Source organism: Pleurodeles waltl, chromosome 4_2 (assembly GCF_031143425.1).
Source record: "Pleurodeles waltl isolate 20211129_DDA chromosome 4_2, aPleWal1.hap1.20221129, whole genome shotgun sequence".
NCBI classification, from domain to species: Eukaryota; Metazoa; Chordata; class Amphibia; order Caudata; family Salamandridae; genus Pleurodeles; species Pleurodeles waltl.
Window position 1 is genome coordinate 15,502,288 of NC_090443.1, and position 21,060 is coordinate 15,523,347.

Genomic DNA, 21,060 nt, shown 5'->3' on the forward strand with positions numbered 1-21,060 from the left:
TGTGATAAAAGTCAACGTGCTCTGTGCCACATCTAGGGCATTTGTGTGGTACAGTGACAAACATCCTGTGCAGTTGTGTGGGCATGAGGTACATGCGGTTTTAGGCACCACCTAAAAATGTAAAGTTGCATAGCTCCAGTACTCCTGATTGGATTTTTGTTGTTTTGGTATCAAACTATTTATAAAGTGTTACTATATCTTTCTAAATTGTGGGATTTTCTTGTGTTGTGATTTCACTTTATTACAGTTTGTGTGCTGAATAAATACCTAACACATTGCCTCTAAGTTAAGCCTGATTGCTTTTGTGCTAAGCTACCAAAGGGTTAAGCACAGGTTAATTTAGTTACTTTTGAGGTTCACCTGGCCCGGGATTGTTGTTGTTGCTTGAGAAGGGTATTCCCTTAATCAAAAACCTAATCTCTTACACTACTCCTTTGGGAATCGTGTTGGGCGACCTCGTGCTAGGGGGCAAGTAGTGTTCCAGGGAACCACTACCTGCTCCCCTGAGATGTTCTGCCCAATTAATGTTCTTTAGACATGTCGTCTTGTGACTCCTGCGACTGGAGATTTTGTTATGACCTTTTAGTTCATAGGTCTCATTACACAATCAGAGGCAGGTTTAAAAAAAGCTGTGCAAAATTTGTCGCCAAATTTGGCAAACTTGCTTCCTATATCTGGCACTAAATGACGAGCGTTTTAAAACAAATCGAGTAATTACTTTATATCTTATCAAATGATTCATTGAACCAGAACATGAAAAATTCACTAAAGTATTTGTTTAAGTTAAAAAGACAATGGGCCTGATTACAACTTTGGAGGAGGTGTTAATCCGTCCCAAAAGTGACGGTAAAGTGACGGATATACCACCCGCCGTATTACGAGTCCATTATATCCTATGGAACTCGTAATACGGCGGGTGGTATATCCGTCACATTTGGGACGGATTAACACCTCCTCCAAAGTTGTAATCAGGCCCAATATGTCAATGTTATCTACAATGAATGTTATGTCAATTTAAGTACTGTAGAAATGTATGATAAATGGAATATTCTATTTCTACACTTCCTACTAAAGGATGAAGAGTACCATTGCTAGAAAGGTAAATTAACAAATATATTTATAATTGGTGAAATAGTGCACTAAAAATATTAATACAAAAGTCAATAAATTCTCAAAGCTAGATGTAAACATAAAAAATTCTACAGCAGTCCAGAAAGGATCAATCCAAACATATGGGCATTGCTACATGGCTGAACATTTGTATATACTCAGCAGGAGAAAGTAATATAGTTAAGAGCTTATTTGAGAGCCACCTTTTTACTGCCATAGTGTCATTTTTGACAGTAAGGCGGTGCCAAATAGGCTTTTTCCCCACGCCAAATTTCCAAAGTGGTGCAATGCATGCATTGCGCCTCTTTGTAAACCCTTGTGCCACATTATGCCTGCGCCAGACATAATGTATGCAAGGGGGGCGTTCGAGCTCTAGGAGGCCAGCAAAAATGGCGCATTGAAATTTAACAGATTTCACCGAGCCATATTTGGTGTCATTTTTTACGCCTGCCCAGAGCAGGCGTTTGATGCTCACTTAAAAACCTATGGGCCTCCGTGCACTTTGCTACACAAGCGTCAATCTTTTTGTGCTAACAACCGCCATGGTGTGCTGTATTAGTAAGTACGACGCAACCCTGGTGTCGTTGGGTGCTGTGGGAGGAGGGCAGAAAAAGTGTGGCATCAACTCTGATGCACCACTTTTTCTTAAATATGGGCCTTAGAATTTCTTTTTTTACAAATCGGGTTACCAGTAAAGATGCTTCCGTAAAAGAGTTTACATAGTCCTGGGTAACAACACACTCATGACATTTAGTAGCACTAGTTGAGGCATGCGTGAAAGTGTCAAGTCTTATTACCCTTTTAGGGAGGGTAAATGCGAAAATATTAAATCAGTTACTAAAGTAAAGATAACTTGTGAAGGCGCCCCTCCTGTCACACGTCATGGCATGCATTCATGCACTGAGCGGCGTGTTTGTTCTTCTGTCGGTCTGGTAAAACAGCAGATGTGATTCGGTGCAGAGACTGACGTTTCACGATTGTTCAAAACTAAATACACAGCAGCTCGATAGGGATAACACGCATGCGCATCACCTCTGTCGTATCCTTAAACAGTATGTTCTCAGTGGCCGCAGCAATGATAATACATAGAAGCGGAAGCTTAACACCTCCTGAAATATTTGGTAAAATAACCAACATTTTCGAAACAGAGAGCGAGGAAGTGTGTGCGCGCGCGTTTTTGTCTGTGTTTGTTGGGAAGTCCGACAGACACCTCACCATAACCGACTGAGGGCAGCTGTACCCAACTACTGAACATAAAATTAATTTACTGGGAGGGTGTAACACCCCAAACACCCTCCCTGAAGCTAGGTCCCTGCTAACAATACTTTTAGGGCCAGATGTAGCAAAGGTTTAGCTACTCGCAAACGGCGAAAATCGCCGTTTGCGAGTCGCTAAAGCCACTTTGCAATGTAGAAATGCAAAATGCATTTCCGACTCGCAAATAGGAAGGGGTGTTCCCTTCCTATTTGCGACTCGCAATGCGATGTAATTCCATTTGCAACCGCATTCAGTTACCATCCACTTGAAGTGGATGGTAACCCAGTCGCAAACGGGAAGGGGTCCCCATGGGACCCCTTCCCCTTTGTGTCTGGCATTAAAAATAATTTTTCAGAGCAGGCAGTGGTCCAATGGACCACTACCTGCCCTGAAAAATACCGAAACTAAAGGTTTCGGTTTTTTTTTTCAAAGTGCTGCTCATTTCCCTTTAAGGAAAACGGGTTGCACTTTGAAAAAAAAAAAGCTTTATTTAAAAGCAGTCACGGACATGGTGGTCTGCTGTTCCCAGCAGGCCACCATCCCCATGAGTGCCCTGAATCGCTATTGGGTCGCAAATTGTGACCCACCTCATTAATATTAATGAGGTGGGTCTTTGTGACCCCATAGCGACTTGCAGAAGGTGTCTGAGACACCTTTTTTGCATCCCAAATTGCGACTTGCAATTTGCGAGTCGCAGGGACTCGCAAATTGCAAGTCGCAATTTGGGAATTTGCTACATCTGGCCCTAAGTGCGTCATATTTAGAGACTTCACAACGCTCACTGAACACCTGGAGTTCTCAAGCGCCTCGTGAAACCGGGTGAATAAGCACTAAGACGAGACACCGCCACCTTGAAAAAAAGCAAACACTTTAGTAAGTCAGCCTATTCAAAGTTCAGGTTCCAAATATAATAAATGACTTTCTGTAAGATGAGAGTGTGTGTCTCGGGGGAGGGGGGTCCATATCTGCGCGACTATGTAATATTTGCGGTAAAACTGTAGAGCAATCTTTCCCATCTTGACCCTCGCGCTCCCGCTACACGAGCCTCCCTTGCTACTTGGACTTTCTGCCCGTTCGTCTATTTCATTTCTTATCTTCGGCCCTCCTAGGAAGCTCAGCTCTTTCATGGACTCCATTGAGGCATTTCCATTACCTTACATGTTGGCTTTGCATTGGCTTTGTATTGCCTAATGCTCCGTATTCAACGCCTTGTGCATATGGGGCTCCAAACAAAAAAAGGCATCTTTTGCTCGATGCATCAATATTGTTTGTTTTAAAAGTCTGCAAAGAAGTCATCAAAACTTGTCAAGTCTCATAACTGTACAGGTAAGCAAAGTCCTGGGTGCAGGGTGCAGAATCATAAAACTCTATAGGGCCACTACTCTAAGTAGCCCATAAGCCTTAGCCCTGGTATTGTACTCAATCACCTTGCAATGTCTATGGAGAGTTATTTCAGCTATTTTGTACTTTAAATTGCAATATAAAAATTTGAATTAGAAACAAAGAAAACTTATCCTCCCACCACACAAATTCCAACACCTCATACAGGTTCCTGCTCGCAACTGCTAGGAAAGGCTGGAGATCTCCAACATGTATTTTTTTGGAGAAAGCATGCACCTGATTGCCTGCAAAGAAATAAACAAAGGGAAGATTGGTGCTAGAGTACATCAGTAGTAGAGGTGCGCTATGCAAATAACTTGATCAGGATGTACAAAAGACTGCCCCTTAGCCTTCGCCATGCCTATGAGTCTGAGCTGCCTTTGACTCAATGCACAAAAAAATGGAAAAGGCTAAACATCACACTTACTCCCACTCCTTACGCTTGGCCTGTGGAGTGCTCTGGATCTTGTGTGCTTGATGGGCCAAGATGATATCCCGTTGGTCCACCAGACCTCCGCGCCGCTTCAGAGTGGTGGACTCCTGGCTCTCGCTCACCTGGTGGTACTGCATATCTAGGAAGCCATTGGTTCTCACCAGAAAAGAGGCATCTTCGAGTCCATCCTTCAATGCATCGTAGTAACTGGGCGGGGACAAGGCAGTAGCATTGCAAGGGATCTGGCCCACAGGACCCATCTCCACCCATGCGTTCCGCTCAAAAGTTCCAGAGCCTTCAGTTCCGCAGAAGGATGCCAACGAGTAAACTGTGGGTGGAGAGCATAGGGCACATTAGAATGGTTTACAAACGTCTGTGGAGAACTAAGAAAGATTCGGAACACAGTTTTCAAAGGTTTTCTTGTATTATAGCATTTAATTGGAAGTAAATTTACAAGTCATTCAGTTCAACATCAATCACATACACACTGAACAGTCATAAAAAAATTGTGCTTACAAACGAGATTACGTAGAAAAGAAAGTGATTGGCCAAAATGTCAGATGGAACCACTCTTTGCCACAGACTCCTGCGAGGGTGCCACCATCCCCCCGCAGAACCCCCAAATTCACCCCAGGAGTAACACCATCGAACAAAAGCCTATCAGAGCACCATAAAGAAGAGGGTCATGTTCGATTCTTGGGTTATATAGGAATACAACAAACTAGTGGTAATTGGATAGAAAGAGAAAAAAGGTGGAAAAAATCTGGAATTGGAAGTTTAAGAAACAAGAGCAAAGTAACGTAGTAGGGGAATCGTGTCATGGTTGTTGCAAGGGTGAAAGCTTAAGGGAAAGGTTTGCAGTAAAAAGAAATTGAAAAGGTTTAGAATAAAGAATTGGGGTACAAAAGGGCAAAGGTAAATAAGGAGGAGGGGACATGTGGAGTTTAAAGGAAGAAAGAGGAGTATAGGTGAATAAGGAAACTCAAGTATTACTTCGAGAAGAAATCCTGAAGTTTTATAAAATACATTAACAAACAGCTCAAAACGATTAATTCAAATCAGAAATTCAGATGCAACACAATCTTGCTCATTATTTCTCGTTATATTTGCTTTGCCATTGACTTGCAGGCCAGGTCTTGCAGGCCAGCTGCTTCAATACTTTCATAAACCCCGCCTCACTTTGACATAATTGTGAGGACCAGACGTGCAACATTGGTCTGAGGCGGATAAGGTTCTGTTGGCAGGACTGCCTCTGGCCAGCGTAATGGGTTTTCACAAATCTGCCATTTGCTCTTTCTGCCTGTTTTCGTTTCACCAGATGCTTGAAGAGTGACATGGATGGCACTGGGATCTACTTGCCGATGCAAGACTTTGGGGATGTTTTCTTCATTTTACAGTACACCCTGAGTGGGTGTGTACTTTGCAGTACAGTAACCTGATGTGCTGCCTCCAAGATATCTAGGGCCAGATTTACAAGGCCGTTGCTCCTCCTTGTGCCACATTAGCGTCATTGTTTTAACACTAGTGTGTCGTTAGGTAGGCATTTCTGAAGTGCCATATTTACTAAGTAGCACAATGCTTCCATTGTGCCACTTTGTAACACCTTGCCCCACACTATGCCTGCGCCAGGCATAATGTATGCAAGGGGGCATAAAAATATCACGCAGTGAAATCTACAATATTTCACTGCGTCATTTTTTCCCTAATTTTTAACACCTGCACATTGCAGGCTTTAAAGTGACGGGCCCATAACAACCTATGGGCCTTTCTAGTGCTTTGCTGGACTTGAGCCATAATTAACAGCACTAATCCAGCAAAGCACCACAATAGAGTCATCAATTCTGACGCTATTGTGCTCACGTGAGCCATGGTGTGCTGTATTGTAAATACAAGTGCTACAATGGTGACGTTAGGGGGACTAAGGGCTGCGCAAGAAAAGTGATGCATCAGGACTGATGCGCCACTTTCTTGTAGATCTGGCTCTAATGTCAAGTTCAGTTCCCTCAGAACGGTTGCAATACTTGGGTATTGTTGTTAACTTTCAGTTGCACCATCACAAAAGTATGCAAAGCCATCATTTGTGAAGATTCCTATAGATACTTGCCAAGATGGAGCTTTGTTCTCAGTACCAAAAACTTGTGATTACTCCGAGTGGATGTTATAGCAGTCTCTAAACCAAGTTTGGTAGTGTGCTTGGCTTTCATACAGATCTAGTCCCTTCTCCACCCAGAACGAGCATTTGCCATTTAACTGCATTCTCAGTTTTAGCCCGCCTTGTTCTTTCCTCTTGTCTGGCCCTATTAACCCAGGCATCCCATATTGTTTGAAAGAAGGCACTTGCACCTTATTAAAATTCTATTTTCAATGTATACACTACGGTTCCTTGCTTCTTTCTTCCCTGTCTGGACCCATTAACCCAGGTATTCCATATCTTCAAAAAAGGTACTTGCACCTTATTAAAATTATGTTTTCAATTGATACACCACAATTTTCCACTATTTTGTTTAGTTTCATTTAACTTCATTACTCTTGTTCCTATTCTTTTTATTTTCTTGACGAGAAACCTTGACACTGCTCACCAAGAGGGAATAGAGAGTGTGTGATTTAGGAAGCTATTGTTTACCCTGAATTTGACATCTTGCTAAAAAAGCATACAATTACACACCCCATTACTAGGTCACACAGGTCGACCAAGATGTAGCTCTCTGTGATAATAACATTAAGTGGCATTAGTAGACTTCAGCAGGTATTGTGCTACCACTACAGTGACATGTAAAACATGTCTCTAGGTCTGCCATAGCAGGCGGGCTGGGCAGTTTTGAAACTGCCATTTCGACCTGTCAAAATGATCCATTTGCCAGGACTGAAACTTTTTTTTTAAAGTAATGGTAAGACACCCCACAATAGGCCTTCCCTGCTCTAAGGGGGGGGGTGCATAGTAATTAAAATTACGACATGTGTATTTATTGGTTTTACATGTTCTTAAATTGACGAAGGCCTCAAACCCATTTTTCATGGTAGAAAGGCTTGCTGTCCCACAGAAAACGCTTGGTTACTTTATTACACTTAAGAAAGCTAATTTTGGTTTGGCACTAGCTAGAAAAATACTTCAACCACTCATTTTCGTAGTTAAACAAAATCCAACTTAGCTTTACAGTCATATTTTGTCTATATCAGAAATAGTGACTTTAGAAAGTCACTATAATGCATAAACCCTCTAGTAGCCTTTCAGAGTTAATTCCTAACTGTCACCTTGCAGCCTGATGGTCCCCTGCAAAGAGGTGTGAATGGCTCAGATGAAAGGGAACAAAGAGGGCCATGGGTGTAAGGAAGTGTAACCTCCTTCTGGCAAGGCGGCCTAAGGGTTGTGCCCACCGACTGCCCAAGCTTCAGATGCACCTTACACCTGGGCCTTTCCCTTCCATTGTTCAGGTGGTCAGGAAAGCACCTCACCAAGTGAAGGTAAAACCTGTTTCAGAAGTGGTTTACAAGCGTAGTTTCTCATTTCCCTAGACATACCGCAAGGATGTGTGGCAGAGCTCTGCCCTGAGGAAGAAAGTTTCTGCCATGTTGGATTTTCTCAGAACTGTCCAATGAGGGATTGTTTAGTGCAAACACCAGGAGATTATGTCACAATGGGTAGGGGTTTCCTGGGAGCTTTTTCCCTATTGGTCAGAAAGTTGCCCCCCCATCCACAAACTATAGCCATGCATAAATGTGACAACTCTGGATAACCTCTTCAGAACACATCAGAACCTGTAAAAGACAGAAGAAGGAATGCACCTGCGGAGAGAGATCAAAGGGCTAGACCTGCTCCCACTTATATTAAGGACAGTGAACTGGACCCCATGGGTTAGTTGGCTGACCGCCTCAAAGCTACAGGGCCACAAAAGCTGCACGAACTCTACTTTTTGCAAGAGCCCAGCTGACCAGTTCCAACTGAATCTTTCCTAAGTCCAGCTGGTTGCCTGTGGAACAGTGTGTCCTAACACCCAAGAGGTGCCCACAAGGTCCTGGAGTCTTGGCTGGTGCTAGAGTGCACATCTGTGATCCAAAAACCTGCAAAAGTGGACACTTAGAAACTTTTTTCTGAACATTTTCTCCAGAGACCCAGCATCGCGCCACAGCTGGTGACATCAAATTGCTGGTCAGATCCTCCACTGAAAAATTTCTACTTCCTGGAATGTTTCTAAGTCTGAATGTAGAGGGACTTCACTGATCCTAAAGTCAATAAGACAAGACCATCCAGGGCATGTATTCCGTACTCCGCGCGCTTGAAGCTTCCTGCCATCTATGGCAACTGTGCCAAACTTTTTTGCCAGAGCCAAGGCTTACACAGAAATCCAGCTCTCCACCAGACCACCATCATCAAGCCCTCCTTCTGACCCAGCCTGCAGCCCCACACACTGATGACCTGTGTACAAGGACTTTTCTCAAGAAAATCTTTCAAGTCAAAAGGTAAAATTTCCACCGGAATGAATCTGATCCCTATACACGATCAGCAGTAGCTTGAGGCCGACCATAACTTTTGACTTGGATCGGGTCTCATGAAAGCAGATACCTGTGAATGGTTTTTGCCCTTTTAGGCGCTAATTTGACTTTAAACGTCTAAAAATCATATCTCTGGTTCTCTACATCAGATTTTTGTTGTTTTGGTATCTATTTGTCCAATAAGGTTTACTCTATTTGTATACTTCACAATGCACTTCTTTCTGTCAGGATTCAGATTGGTGGAAAGTGCAATGTTAGGAATAGTGAGAAGGTAGTGAATGGTATTAATGTTGTGGGGGTGGGAGTCTGTGAGATTATATTTGTGAGTTTAAATGTCTTTGCTCATAAATTCATATGCATTTCTGTAGAATGGAAGTCTACAAAGGCCTCATTTTTCATGAATATTTGAATAACTCTTCTGATTATATTCATAGAACTGTCTTGCAGGATTCATATGGAGAGAGAAAAACCTTTTTAACCAAGAATATAAAGGTAAAAATGTAGGCTGTTAAGCCTACATTCTACATAGATAGAAAAAGGGAGAATATCTCTTTCATTGCCTGGCATGCACCCCTTCGCGAATTCCATGTAGTGGCAGGTACATCTCTGACCCAGTTCTTTTTTAAGGTAAAGTGTAATGGATGGACATTCATAAACATATATACATATGTATGTGTTCAGTATCAGAGCTGCTGGAAAGTTGTTTATGGCTTCAATGAAGATTCCTATGATGCAGAACCAGGACAACAGGCACAAAACCTTTTCTTCTGCATTGTAGGATTCCATTGACAGTCATAAACATTTGAAAAGAGTGTGGTAAGCTCAGTAAATTGATCAGCAGCTGCTGAATAATAATCTCTCTCTCTCTCTCTCTCTCTCTCTCTATATATATATATATATATATATATATATATATATATATATATATATATATATATATTTTTTATATAGACATTAGTATACACAAGCCTGTGCATTTTCTGGGCAGACTCCAGGTTAAGCAATCAATTACTTATGGATTCTTATCAGAAAGTATTCCAAGAGTTTCCTGCATGGGTATCAGCTTCTATAAGTAGTGCCTAGTGAACGTTTTAATAGACTGCCATGTTGCAGCTTTCAAATATCTGCAATAGGAAAAATTCGTACCCATGCGGTAGTGCCCACTTTGTCTCTTGTGGAGTGTGCTCTGGGGTTTCTTGATAATGGCTTGTTCGAAAGTTGCTAACAAAGAAATACAAGCAGCTATTTGTTTTGAAATGGAACGTTTAAAAGTGGACGTCAGTGTCTAACATGACTCTAATTAACAAATGGTTGCTTTGTTTTTCTAATCTCTTTGGTTTTATCCAAATACAACTGTAGGACCCTTTTAATACTAAGCAATTGAAGAGCCTTTCCTGCTGGGGTAGACAGGTCAGAGAAGAAAGCTGGCAAAATAATGGTCTCATTGATGTAGAAATTAGACACCAATTTGGGTAAAAATGGTGGACATGGTCTTGAAACAGCTCTATTGGAATGAAAAATATTAGCCAGTCCTTCTCCTGATGATATCGTAACTTGCTTTCTCATCTAACTCGAGTCACAGCAATTAAAAAGGCAATTTTCCAGAAATGATGCTGCAGTGTTGCTCTGTGAATTGTTTCAGATGGAGATCTCATCAATTTTGAAAATATGAGGTTAGGTTTGCATGATAGAGATGGAGTTTTTACAAGTGGAAAAATGTTTAAGGCTTTTCAGGAAGTCTTTAAACTAGAACTTTAAAAAAATATAAACCTGTAGTGAGTTTCTATATGCTGTTATAGCAGCCAGTTAGACTTTTGTAGAAGAGATTTGTAGTTAGACTTTAGTTCTAAACTTAGACTCAGGGTCTAAAGTTAAACTTTTGGTCTAACTTTAGCTTTATGAATTGGGTCCAAGTTAATTCCTTGGGTCGATTTGTATGAGCTTCTCCAATACTGTCTTATTTGTCCTAGAATAAATTCAAAAAGCAGTTTGGGCAATTTTGCCTCAATATTGGTACTGGTTTCGTCTGTATGGGACCAGCTTCGCCGCATTTGGTATGAAGAGGATTGGCACTGGTTCTAAAACTTAAAGAATACTTCCTGGCACTGAAATATTTGGCTGGGATAGGTATGATGTTTTAAGTGTACTTTCAACATGGTTGTGAGTGTTTTACACAGGTGGAGCATGACTGACCTCGCTTGAAGCAGATGGTGGTGGGCTATGACTTCCTCTCTACCAGACAGTTGTTTCAGAAAGAGGATGATTTATTAGAACCTGATGCCTTACAGTCTTATCGACTCTTACAATTTGTTATACTAGGTGCGATTTGTTCAGTAGGCACAGGAGTGATGTTTCACTGGTTGTTGCACTCTTCTACAATTAACATATGAGCGTATAGTGAGTTGTGTTGGATCTCTCACCAAGTGTATAATTAACAGTATTTGAACTTGATCTATAAGAGGAGGAGTTTCACTGTGTATTGTTGCAACAAGCTGCACCTTCATAACTCAAGGTCTCATCGTCTCACCCTTTCTTATTGAGTCACCCTGTATGCACACTGTTGGTGCATGATCTTTTCTTCTGATCACATACCACCAATGTATATACGGGCACTGAGTTGAGGTGAACTCAGATGATGATCTTCATTGCCTTTTTCTTATACATAGGTTGAATACCTGGTAGTTCTTCCTGTTAAACAAGTGAACTCACTAATAGGTGGTGAGTTACTAATAGATTGCTTAACTGAAGTCTATAATATCTAAAAGCACAGGACTTAGAAATGTTAGATTTATTTCTATTTTTCTTACGTGTAGGCCTGGTAGTCAGATGACTATGTCCTGAAGAGACCCAAAATGTTGCATGGGGTCAAAACGTTGAAAAATCCTCCCTCTTGGTAGTTACGTGTAATTGAACTTCAAGGGACTCCACACTGACATATGCAAACCCTGTTCTGAAGCTTATCAATCAATGTATACAACCACTGAGAACTATACAGTGTCTTTAACTATGTTCTTTGTAATTATAATCACCATTCGAGCACTGGGTCGCCTGCACTATGATAATTTATTTTGTTGATTGTAACACTTGATTGGAATCAAAACATTACAAGATACAAACTATATCAGTCCTGTGTTTTGTATTCTTTGTAATTCATTTTGGTCCAATGAATACGTCTGAGTAACTCTGGGTTCCTTCTAAGACCCATAATAAGGTACCACTTTTGAATGAGTCCAACTGGGCAGTTGTTATACAATACATACCTATCCTGGACCAAGTGGGCGGACAGGGTTGCCCTTGTTCGTTAAACACTCTACTTGTGCTCTGGCATGTGGAGTTTTGGCATTTTCTAATTCTTGTAGTGGCAAATAAATCTAATGTTGGAAATCCTAATCCTTGAATGATGATCCTTGTGACTTTGTCCTTCAGAACCCATTCACAATTTTCCTTGTGATGTTGACTGAGAAAATCACTTCTTGGTTTTGGCTTTCTGTAATGTGTATTGCTATCAAATTGATCCCTGTGACTAGGACCCAATCATAAACATCATTTAGAGGTCACCACATGACCGTTAGCTTGCCCATGGTGACCCCTGGCACTGCCTTTGTGACCCTTGTCTCAGTAGTGGTAAAACTAATGCCAAAGATGGAAGGAAAACAGTGCTGTGAAGCACACTGTTTACTTTCAGCAGTTCCAATGGTCACTTGAGGCATTAAAGTCTTTGGTCTGTAAAACAAATAACTACAGGAGTGCAATGTATACTCTCCTAAATAAAATGAAAAGATGAAATAAAAAACACTTTTTAAACAAGATGTTACAGATTTATATTATTGTGAAAATGATATGTTTGTGTAACATCCTCACCTCTGTGCTTAGAATGAGAAATTAAAAATGATAAGGAGGAATAAGTTGTCAATAGCAGTTCAGCTTCTGTATATGGCCTAAATCAATTAATGCAGGTAGACAAAACCCCCAATGTTTTTTTTAAATATTGTTGTTCATCTTTCTGTAATTTATCAGTTCATTTTCATGCCCTGTTTGTACACTAGAGAAACCATTATGGCATGAGAGAATTATAATTAATTTGACTTCTCAATGTTGTTTTGTGGTACTGTATATTCCTCTTGCAACAAATACACCATTTTGCACACAATAAAAAAGAGAAATGTGTAATGTTCCTATCATGTCAGCACCCTATTTAAAATCTAGGTAGTATTTAAAATAGACGTTTATCTATGTTAGTAACTGTTGTGTTATATAACTGGGTGCTTAACAGCCTTTTACCATCAGCAATATTATTTACTGTGGTGTCTTCAGGATTAAGATCATATTACACCATTGCTTGGGAGGATTCAGTGCCAATGATAATATGACACAACTTCCTATGATGTCATTGGGTCCAATGGTTGTTATGTGATGTGCCTTTCACTACCCCTGGCATTTTGGTGAATCAACACCTGTGGGCCCAATGCCACACTGTGTGGGTTTGAAGGCACAGTTGTCCCGAACTTGTTCTCCCTTGCTTGTTTGTATAATGCATGGTGGTGTTGTCTGTTTGAATCATGGTGTTCCTAGATTCTAGGCAAAGTAGAAAAAAACCTTAAGGACAAGATGAACCACGTTCATTGGGTACTTGATGGCCCGAGGAATCCAACATGGACGCCACAGTTTCCCCCTGTGAAATGCTCATGAGCATAACAATTGTGCGGAATAACGTCATCCAGCCGTCCATACCAGTGGCTGACTTAAAATGAGTCATGAAGGTAATGGAGGACGCCGAAGACACGGGAGCGGGGAGCCAAGACATTGCCACAAGAGTGGAGATAAAACTGCTGGTCAGATTCTGTCTTGGGACCTGGGATAATGAAGTCAGTGCCAAAAGGAATGGAGTGAGTAAGCTAGGAAGAGCGGAGGCAAGGACAGAAAGCTACACAATGATGGAGGCAAGCAACCGCTACACTTATACAGAGTCCAGAGAGCAGGAGAATGCTTAGGATTCCTACTACACCACCATAGAGGGCCATGGCTTTAGGCTAGTCCCAGGGATAATTGGGTTCTGTTAGTGGTGGTGGTGGGCTAGTGTGCAGGCAATAAACAGCAACCATGCTGGGTTATAAGCACAGATAAACCTCTAGTAATCAACATCTCACTATGAGCACGGCAAATGGTGACAAGCACGATTAGCAAATGAACCCCCACGGCTGTTATCGCCATAAATACTAAACCCATATTTTTATTTTTGAGGGCCATATTACTCCTGGCCTCTGGATAGACAAGAAGAACAGTAAGAAGAACAGGAAAGACATGAAGGGACGCCAGGACAAGGACAGGGGAAGATGCAGGAGTGGAAGAAAGGAGAACCAGTCCTAGAAAGGGGAAATACCACTCCATAAACACAGACTTGGCAGTGCCTAGTGAATTAAAATAAAACCACTGCATATACTTTCTTGCTACGTGTCTCTTTAGCCAGTACAGGGTTGATGACACACGTGCACCTCTAATAGATTGATATGGTAAGTCTTTTGTTTGGCTGTCCAAAAGCCTTGAATCGTCAGGAGATCAAGGTGAACTCTGCATCCAGTCAATGAGGGATCCATTACTATGATTTGTTTTGGGCTTTCCTTTGGAAAAATACTTTCATATTTCAAGAGATTCTAGTCATTTGCATCACTATGTTATTGACTGTATTGCCTGGAGGCCATTGATCCTCGAGATACTCTTGGATGCGTCTCATAAACAGTCTTCTAACGGGGTATGTGTAAGTGAAGGATGCCATGGAACCAAGAAGGGTGGCATTCTGATTAGTAATGTGTTGACATTGTTCTTCAAATACAAATATGTCCTTTGGATAAATTAGACTCTCTACTCCGCATGATACACTTCTGTTTTTATGTCAATCTTTGCTTCTAAGTACATAACACTATGGACTGGCTTTACTACAGATTAAACATATTAAGCTGCCTTTTGCTGAGAGTGTGCTTTTATGACCCAATCCTCCATATATGAGTAAACAAAAATTCAGTTCTTTCTCAGATAGACTGCAGCAACAGCCATGCATTTTGAGAAGGTTCTTGGGGCGGATTTTATTCCAAATGGAAGGCTGGTGTAGGGTTAATGGGGGCCACCTACCAAAAATCTCAACTATTTTCCTTGTTATTCTGCAACTGGAATGTGAAAATAAGCATCCTGCAGATCTATGGAACAATGGCAACTGCTTTTGTATGTGAGGGAAAGTTTGGTGAAAAGTCAACATTCTGAACTGCTCTTTGAAAATAGATGTGTTGATGAATAACAGGTATAATAGACAATACTGGACTGTTTGAACCTTTTTGAATACTAGGAAATAACTTGATTATACTCCTTTGTTTTCATTTTCTGATGGGAGTTTTGGTATTGCTCTTTTGGACAATAGGATTGGGAATTCCTGTTTCAGTATGGAGAGTTGGTATTCTGACGTTGGTTTTGATGGAACAGGCGGTGGGTTGCTTTGAAGTGTATGAAGTAGCTCCTTCTTATAATGTTCAATATCCACTTGCCTGTTGTTATACACCTCCAAGCATGACATCACTGATCCCGTACAGGAATGGTTCACTTGAGGGTGAGTGTAGGAGCATCATTGATGGTTCCCTGAGGAATTCCTTTCCCTGGAATGGGAGGTCTTCTGAGGTGGTGATTTTCTTTTTTGGTACCTCTTATGATATTGTTGCTTTCGGCCTTGTTTTTGTCGCATTTGTTAGGGTCTTTTTTGATTTTGCACTCTGTGCAGGAAAAAAAACAATGTTCTTTGGGTCTGTATTGTTTAAAGAACTTATTTTGTTCTGCCAGGCCAAACCCTTGCAGAGTCCCTGCTTCATTTTTTATACGAGCATCTGTTCCTCCATATGTCATCCAAAGATAGCCATAGTCAAGAAAGGGAGGTTGGCTATTTTGAGATGTGCTGCAGGTTTTAAAGAGGATAGCCTCAGCCACAAAGTTCTCCTCAGGGAGACGCCTTGGCAATATTCTGTGGCAAAGAGTTCTGCTGAATCATCTGAATGGAGATTAGTGAACATTCATTATCCATCTATATGAAATCAGGCAGACTGTGTTTTAGTAAGTGACCTATAAAGAACTTAATTCCACCCCAGATTTCCTGGTGATATCTCCCATGTAGTGTTATTGCTTTTGAATGTCAAAGGTGAATTGATGCTGCTCCACACAATGTCTTCCCTGTTGCTTCAAGCCTTCTACTTTCACTATCAGGAGGAGCAGCTGACTCAGGAGCTTATTTATGCTTCCAACTCACAGCTGCTACTATCATTTTTGGATCTGCTTTGAAAAAGTTAGGGTCTTGTTGTGGTGGTCAATATGTTTTGCAGGTTTGGTGTTACTGCCATAACCATGGCTGAAGTAAAAAAAAATCCTCTGCTATTTATAGGAGACCTGAGACTGAAGGCAACAGCAGTTTACGAGCTGCTGTAGGTTGAAGTGCCTCCAGAACTGCAGCCATCTATGGGTGTGGTGTCTCTGAATGAAAGGTTATATACACTGCCCCTACTTCCAGAACCTCTTGAAAACTTATGATATTATCTACTGATGACCTTCTTGGTGGCGACTGTGCTGGAGATGTAGGGTTGTATGAAGATAAGTACATAACGGAGTAAGGAGAGCAAAACCCTGTGTAAGACCTGGTGCCTCTAGATGAAGGAGAGCTTTGAGGTGAACTTCACTTACTCTTTTGTGATCTCTGTGGGGAAGATGGTTTCCACATTCATAATGGAGACATTGAAGTTGTTCTTGAAGTGTTTTTTGATGGCCACAGGTGTAACGTTCTTAGAGGAATATAAACTGGGTCCAATGGCTTTGTCGTGATCTCCACATCAATCTTCAGTGTTGTTGAGAGTGATGTTGTCTGTTCCTCTCACTTGATTTTCTCTCTTTGGTCCTACCTCTATGGTGGTCTTTCCCAAAAGATAGGAGAGAGACTGAGAAAGCTTTGAAGACTGATCTCTGTAGCCTCCTTTTCTTCTTTCTCTCCTCTTCAGCCCACACGTTTTCCAGAATGGCTGTTACCTGAAGCCTCCCCTGTCTTTTTAAGCTCTTTTAGATACCTTCTTGCAAATGTCACATTCAGAGACAGAATTGGAGGGAGGCAGACATACCTTACACCTTGTGGGCATCTGTATAAGCCCTTTTTCTTCCACATGGTAGATATTTTTGGAAGAGAGATGGCATTTTGGCTGAAATATTCAACCAGATATTGAGAAACTATGGTTAACTCAACATCAGATGTTTAAAGTTGTCAAGTGAAGTAGGTGAAATTCTTTACCTTTCAGGATAAAATCAGGTATTTGCGATAAAGATCTTTAGCAGGCATTGTGAGATCCTTCTCTCATGAGCCAAAAAAGAACTGGGTCAGAGAAGACATTTTAAAAATGTATATCTCAGGTTCTTATTATTAGATTTTTGGTATTTTGGTGTAATTTTGGTAATTACAATTTACTCTATTTTTCTAATTAGTTTTGTGATTTTTATTGTTTTGCATTTTAACCTTATTACTGTTTGAGTACTCCAGAAGTACTTTACACGTTGCCTGTGAATTAAGCCTATCTGCTCTCCGCCACAGCTACCAGAGGGATGAACTCAGGTTTGTTTAGTGACCTTAGTAGTTTAGTAGGATTGTGATTATTTATTTCCTTTAGCTTGTTTTTTTTTGTTGAGTAGTTACTCACAGTACATATGAACAACATAATACAAAAGTCAGTGTCACATGAGTAAGTCAGAACATTCCAGTACAGTCTTCAAGTAGTATGATCAATTATAAAAATGATAAGGGTCAATTTTGAGAGGGCATGAGACCAGTCTCTGTAATCAGTGCAGTTCAGACACAACCCTACTACCTCAACCAAAGCAAGGGGGGTGTACATAAGACTGTATCAGAATCATCTTATTTGAACAGATAACCTAGGAAAATTAGGGGCATATTTAAGAGCCCCTAGCGCCACCTGAGTGTCACTTTTAGTGACACTACTGTGGCGCTATGCATTGCACCGTATTTACAAGGTGGCGATAAGCTACTTTTTGTGGCTTAACGCCACCTGTAAATATGGCCCCTTCACACGCAGCACTTTGCATGGAAGGGGCGTGCAATGGGTGTTGCTGTGGGCGTGCCACAGCAACACCCATTGCACTTTGATGGTGCCCCAGATTTATGAGTTTTCGTAAACCTGAGGTAGTGCCAAAATCGAACAACTCCCCAGGGGTGGCGTTAGAGTGGTGCAATAAAGAGAAATGCTTTTATTTCTCCTCGTTTTTTGCTTTTTCTATGTGTAGTGCATTTTGCAGCACACAATAAAAGAGCAAATCGCCATTTAAGATTGTTTTTGTGCAGGAAGCTGTTCCTTCGTGCACTAAAACAATCTCCCCCTCAACTCAGCCATCCTTGAACTGTGGTGCAAGGGTTGCTGTGTTGGCACACTGCAGCATATTTAGTGCAGCACGGGGGAACACACAGGTGTGCGCCATATTCTAGTAAATACGGCGCATCCCTGAGTTTTGAAAATGACAGTGTTTGACGCTGCCAAATTTGTTGCAGCAGCGTGTACCATCATTTTCTCTTAAATCTGGCCCTAAATGTTAATCAATACATTTAAACGTAGTCAACAGCAATACATAAAAGCAGTGGCAGTGTAGAATCAGTGTGTGTGTGTTATCCACCCCCAGGTCTCGTCCACTGGGGCGACAAGGGGTCTAGAGCTGGAGGGGGGTGTATCCCCACCCCAAAAGGTGGGAGGAAGGGTTGTCTCGGGATGTGGTGGACGTAGCGGGCTTGGGGGTGAGGAGAGCTGCATTAAAGCTATGCAGCCAGTGTGGGGTTAGGAAAGTGCGATGCAGAAAGTAGAACTGGATGAGCTTGAAGCGCTCATCGCTAGAAACCTCGCTGACCTGCGGAAAGGCCCTTCTTCATTCACAATCTGTGAGGAGCTCCGGCAGATCAGCCGACCAACAGTCAGCATCTCCGACATGTCCACCCTACGGTCAGCTTTCAGAGCTTTGTAAATGCGAGAGATCAGGCCTCTAGAAGAGCCGGGGCCTATGAGGAGTCGTAGCATCTGTGATTCCTCTAGTTCGGCTGGGAAACCAACCCAAAGCCCTCACACTGTGCGGGAGACTTTGGCATATTGCAAAAAGGGTTTTGATTATTATTTGAGGTGGGTACTTTCCCCCTCAAATAAAAATTAGATTTCTTTGATGGATATTTGGGGAAATATTTTCTTTATTTTAAAAGTAGAGGTTTGAGAACAAATTACATGTCTACTAGAATTTAAACAATAATAAGGGCATTTTTGGAACATGGTTAATGAATGTTTATGCTACAGAAAATGAGTTGAATTTCTGGAAACGACAAGCTCTTCATTTGCAACAAAAAGTTTGCTAGCTGACAATGGAATTGTAATTCATGCTCATCCTCAGCTACTTATTGCCATAGTACCAATTACAATTATTGAGGATTCTCAGAAATTGTTGTTTGCAACCTCTTATAAACTTCAAATGCTTCTAAATTCTAGGAGCCACAAACAAAGCTGATGATTGAGTGCCTGAGATTAATTTTGGTAGCCCAGGCCTTATAGATTTGGAGGAAGATCTAACCTTGGTAAAACCGAGGGCCAATGTTGCAACGAACATTTTGGACCAAATATTATCATAACTCAAAAAAAAACAAAGGAAGGGGAATGAGCCTTGACCTTTAAATCAAATAGTGCAAAACCTAGAGCTTTTTATGCCCTTTGGACCTACAAAAGAAATATTGAAATCGATTTTATAAGGATCTCACAAGCTAGCATGTAACTAGTGATCTGTGAGTGGGTCTTATTGACTTGATGTCTCCAAGGGCAAAGAAGGCTACATCCAAATGTGTCCCAAATTAGGGATAAGGTGTTCATAGTTATGGTATGGAGATCGTTAAATGTTCAAAAATTGCATAATGCCAGAGCAGGGGAGGGATACACTGAAATTGCACTGGAAGCACCCCCTACTGGAATTCCCCTCAAATCTGACAAGAAACCACCTTGACAGAAAATTCTTCATGCCGCTCCCTCTCTCATAAGGAGTGGAACATTATGATGTGAACCTTTTGTTTTCCCACCCCTTTACCTATTCCTCCACCTGCCTCCAGTTCCGATGTTACAATCCACCTCAACTGTTTTGTACTATTGCCTTGAGCAGGCAAAGCAGGATAGGGGGTCTCATCCACTCTCACAAAGTATGCAGACTCTACCACTCATCTTTTACCACACATCTTTTATCACACAGGAAAGTACCACGCAGTCTTTTTTAGGTAGTTTACCACACAATACTATACCACACAGGTATGAATTTATAACTATTTAAAAATAATATTTTTTAAAGTATGTATAAGGAACACATTTTGACTTCAGCCTGAATGAGGTCCCTGATTCTTGAGCTCCATCCAAAGCAAAGGAATCCAAAATTTACTCCTCATCAAGAATATATAATGTCCCTTCAGGTTCCCCTTAAAAATCCATTGAAGTTCCCATCAATTCTACGTCACTAATTAAGAGATTATCACATGGGGTCCTTTTAACACCTGGGGTTCACACTCTATTTATATCCATCTTTGACTTGAATATTTTGGATAACTTTAATTTACTGATATACTTAAATATGTCAATTTTTATTTTTGTATAATCAAATGTAGTTTCGGAGCGGAAGGAGAATCCTAATGCCAGAATTTGATGGTATGATTTCGATTATTCATCCTTATCAAAATTGATTACTGTTTTATCTTCCATAAGGATTTCTTGTTGAATCTTGTTGATGACGTGTTTACGAATATCAGGAGCTCATTCAGACCAAAGTCAAAGTTTGTTCCACAGTTATGACGTAGAGGTATTCTCTGAAAGCGTTATAGGTGGTCTGAAGAAATTGTAAAGCAAAATATTGAAGGGCAAAAGCAAGCAATCACATAGGCACAGACAGTATGAAAAAACTATACAACCACTCGCCAACAAAAAGGACTGTACTAATAATGTCATCGGACAAGGAAGGCAACCCAGTTCTGTGTCCCACAGAAATTTATCTTAAGAAGGCATGCAACCAACTGAATGACAGTGACTTTTATAGAATTACTGAAGAGGAATACACAAAAAGTTCATAAGGCTATCATGAAGAGTTGTCAAACTAGATAGAAAGGGACATTTTGAGCACTGAGGACAATATGTTCTCCAAATAGACCACCCCAAATACTGGTTTTCTATTTGATCCCCAAAAACACACAACAACCAAGACAATCCCCCAGGCAAACCTACCATATCTGTCTGAGGGACTTGCTTGAAAATACCTCAAAATATATAGACAACATCTTGAAACCTCATGTACACAACTTACCCAGC